The 4,555-nt window shown below is 40.2% G+C and overlaps 1 long non-coding RNA gene across 1 annotated transcript; it reads right to left on the bottom strand.

The window, feature by feature from the left end:
- Positions 1–132: 132 nt before the first annotated feature.
- On the bottom strand, positions 133–4,485 carry LOC147819436 (uncharacterized). The gene is made up of 2 exons (XR_015436917.1): positions 4,385–4,485; positions 133–4,252 (listed from the first exon to the last, which is right to left on the bottom strand). It is a non-coding gene; the product is annotated as an uncharacterized LOC147819436 (long non-coding RNA).
- Between the last annotated feature and the right edge of the window lie 70 nt (positions 4,486–4,555).

The raw sequence follows: 4,555 nt of genomic DNA, 5'->3' as shown, positions 1-4,555 counted from the left end.
CCCATTTGACCACATCAGACCACATTGGACCACATCAGACCAGGTCTACCTAAAACACTAAGACTTATTAAACCTGGACTTTCAAATTAGTGAAAAGTTGGAATAAAAAAAAGAAAAGAAAAAAAGAGCCAGTTTTCTTTTACTGAGTCTCATTTAATCTGTTTGTACACTTGGCTAACACATACACACACACACACGCACACACACACACACACACACACAATAAACTCAGTATAAAAATCAACCCGTGAACGTCATTCACACCATAAAATCTGCTCGTCATCATCCACAGACAAGTTTTGGTTAAAAAATAAATTCATGCATCTGAGCATCTTTTTGTGTCTCCATGTACATTATGATACAAAAAAGAGCGACACACTCCGACAACCTGTACACACAGAAACATCTTCACTGCAGACTGAAGCTGCTCCGAGTGCAGCATGTTGTTGTTGTTTTTTGTTTTTTTTTTACATCTTCAACAACTGCAACATTTATTTGTGTGTTTATTTTTTGTTTATCGTCCTTGGCTTCGTCTGTTTTTGTATTTTTAGTATCTGCAGCCGTTGTGAATGGACACGCCACACATGCACTCTGCACAAACACCCTGTACATCACACTGTTACTACTGAAGCTGAAGCCACAGCACAATGACTATTTTATTTATTTTTTTTACCTCACTTATTAATATTTCTTCACTGTTATTCTTCGTTCATGGATCACAAGTGACTTACGCTGATCACAACGTCACAGATCGATGTAGTTTCAACCAACCAGTCCCATACAGCCGAGATGATCAGTTGATGATCGCGTAGGAGATTTACGGGGAAAAAAAAATTGATTGGAAGCAAGTTTGATAATTGATAAACCAAAAACACCAAAGATTCACTAGTACCAGCTTCTCAAATGTGAATATTTGCCATTTTCCCCACTTTTTTAAGATATTAAACTCAAATTTTGGGTTTTTTTGACAGAGAGGTGAGAAAAAAAGGTACTTGAATATGTTAAAGGTCTCATATTGTATAAAGGTGTGTGTCCATGTGTAGTGTGATTATAGATCAGCTCTAACTTCTATATTAATACTGTGAAAGTATCAAAGCCTCAGTCCACAGAGAAATGCACACAGCCTGTATTCAGAAACTGAGCCTTAAAACCAGCCGTCAGGACTTCTGGAACTTTGTGATGTCACAACAAAGCAGTCACCAAGCCCCGCCCACCTGGACCCACCGTCCAAACCTTGCAGGATTTGGTTTCTCTGAGTGTTTTTACCTAAAATCTGCTTTATTTTTATTGGATCACTCAGAAAACAGTCAGCCAATCAGAAGAGAGGCTCAGAGCCTCCTCTCTTCTGATTGGCTCACAGACCTGTTGTTACTAGAGCTCCAGAGAGAAGCCTGAGAGAGGAGATGTGAAACTACACTGAGATGGTTTTTATATCTACTTATGGATCAACACTTCATCGTGTGATTAATCAAATAATCTAAACCCAACCTGGGTGTCTCACTGATCTGGTGTCTTATTTGCAGACGTAAGGTGGCTTTGATGATTACTTCAGTGACCTCAGTAAAATTGAGTGTCAGGGTAAACAAGTCAACAAATCATTTCTGTAACCTCTTCTTTGTTTATCTTTACACAAACAGACTGTTTGACACTTTTCACAGAAGTTAATATTCAGACAGAAAACTCATCCACACTCATGTCCACAGGTGTAAATTAGGCATAAATAACATCTAGATATTTCAATAAATATTCCTCTCAACATTTTTTTTTTTCCTGTGTTGTTTTACGATCACGATGCTTTGGATGTTTCATGTCTTGTAGAACAAAAAACAAAAACAAAAAAAAGCAGCAGCAAAGCAAAAATGCTTCTTTTTTTCTCATCTGTTTTGGATGAATAAAAGTTTGAACATTCTCAGTGTAGCACCAGACACAGTACAAAAAAAGTTCAACTATGGATTTAAAAAAAACTACAGCGTATGAAATACCCCCGTCCCAAAAGAAGAAAACAAACAAACACAGGTAGAAAGATCCAGAAAGGCACTTAAGTGTGATGAGAAACCGAAATGAAAAATGACTTTAAATTAAACGTCAAGTTTCAGACAAACTTCAGGAGGTTTGTCTAAAAACAATTTCTTATAAAGCAGTTTACCTTTCCCACAGTCCGGTACCACATCCCAGTCATCCCAGTGATCCCAGTACAGAACCATTTATATGATCAAATCTGAATCTGACTCAGAGTTGTTAGAGTTTATCCTGTAAACGCTCCCGTCAGTTTCACGTGAATGTTTTATTTCCGAGCGGGACCTAAATGCAGCATCAGCGGCTTTTCTGAGACGTGTCTGAATCCAGGGGTCAGATGTACAAATGATGCACAGACATCAAACATTTATTTACACCAACGAAGAAGAAGAATGTGAGAACCAGACGCTGGGTCATAGAGCGAGACAGGATCTAAAAATAAAAGATTATTTATTTAGGTTGAACGCTGGATTCTGCGGACGTCACGTGATCATTAATTAACTTTGTGTCACAATTTCAGTTTCATTATTCATGTTTTCTCCATTGGATCAGTTTATCTCATCTATCATGTTTTTTTTATTGACTCGCACTTTGTAAAGTCTGTTTGGACACGAGAGACTAAATCCTTCTTTACATCTCAGACGTTTAAAGCCTCAGGTTTGGTCTCTTACTCATTTTTAAGTTTGCAATTTCAAATTGAGTGAAGTTAATGAAACACAGCTAGTGCTTCTTCAAAACGTACATGTGGACGTGTCTGCAGAAACACATTTCATAATTCACCATCACAGGAAAAGATCTCAGAATCAGATCCAGATCTCCTGTTAATAAATATATATAATAATTTTTTTGGGGGGGTAAAATTTGGGAAAATGAAACATTCAAAGTTTCCACTTGTGTGAACAGAAACAGGAAACAGGAAGAACAATGTTGCCGTGGATTCAGTGACTTTCTCTGTGAGTTGAGTCCTGTTTTTTTTAGCCTGTATTCGTTCACATTTTGCTGTTTTTAGTTCCTTTTTATCATGAAGCATTAGATGTACTGATCAATATCACTGCATCACTTTGACACTGAAGAGATTCTTAAAACATGATTCTAAGGCTGTTGTACATTGAGTTGTAGGTATGAAATAGTAAAAGAGAAGGTCTCCAGTTGTTTTGTTGTATTTTGTTTGTACACGTCAGTTTTCTTTTAAGACAGATGTGAAAAATTCATCTCAGGCTCCCAGTGGGAGTGGAAATGAGGCTCGTGCACGTGCAGCCGCTCCCACGGTGACTGAGACTGATGAAACAGAATCGTGCTTCAAACGTCTGACGGAACAAATGTGTCTGAATGTTTCAGTCGTGAATCTGCAGCTTCACACATCTGACCCCTGGACCGGAGGAAAAACCGCTTCGTTTGATGGAAGAAAATATTCCGGCTCTATTTTCTGATAAGAATTTGGGAACGATTAATAAATTGTTAATAAATCTTTATAAGTCATTAAGAAGAGCAACTTTTGGGTTGCCAGGATCCTGCAGACACATTTCGGCCTGCAGGAGATCAGCGGTCACACAGTCACTGGAGACGTTTCCATAACGACTGAAAGACAAAGCGAAGAGCTGATCTGATTAGTGACTTTGTAAATGATTAATTAACCTTTCACAAATGGAGCCTCATCAGAAAGTAGTTCCGATTTCTTGCAACGATCCGAAATGAGAAGCTCAAATACGAACTAATGCATTGTTGTGTTTGCACGTTGTGATGAACCGTGTTCTCTTTGTGTCTGACTCCAGATGTTCACGTCATCAGTCCGTGACAGTTTGTTCGTGGTCTGAGCAGCAGGAGACGGAGGCGGACATGGCGGCAGGTTGGACCGCTCCTTCACGGTCCTGGTCGTTGTGAAGTCAAAGGAACCAACAACAAAAAAATGCAACAAAGTCTGTTTCTCTGCTCGGGACTGAGAAAATATAAGCCCGTTTCCATGGAAACCGTCTGATGAATCTTCTGGTTCGGGTCTTTTAGCCTCCTCAGGGTTTGCGTCAGTCATGTGATCCATGAGGACACGTCGGATCATTGAGCTGCTGCTGCTGCTGCTGCTCTGTCGCTTTCTGCCTCGTCGCCGACAAAAAGTTTGGTGGTTCAGGTTGTGGGTTCGATTCTCTCTGGATCCACTTGTGGTGCTGTTAAGGCGCTTTGGATCAAAGCGTCGGCGGGCGGCAGGAAGCTCTGCGTTCACAGACATTTCCACACAAACACACTGCAACAGACAAACACACGTTAACACACTTTAACTGTCTGACCCAGACGTTGTGGATTCACCCTCACACAGAAACAAATCATATATAAATATATTTCTCTCAGAGATGTTATTGATCAGCGATCAGTTTACCTGCAGTCGTCTCCTCCTGTGCTGATCACGTATTTGTCGTCGTGGGAGAAGCGGATGTTGGTCACATGAGCCGAGTGGCCGAGGTAGCGCTTGTGTTTGGCCTGCAGACAGAAAACATTTCACAGGTCACACGGGTCATCTGCAAATCACAGGGTCGCTGGTTCGATCCCC

Source organism: Seriola lalandi, unplaced genomic scaffold (genome assembly GCF_002814215.2).
Source record: "Seriola lalandi dorsalis isolate HSWRI2012SDOR001 ecotype SW California unplaced genomic scaffold, Sedor1 jcf7180002053485, whole genome shotgun sequence".
Classification (NCBI taxonomy): Eukaryota; Metazoa; Chordata; class Actinopteri; order Carangiformes; family Carangidae; genus Seriola; species Seriola lalandi.
This window is presented reverse-complemented; position numbering and strand designations above follow the sequence as displayed.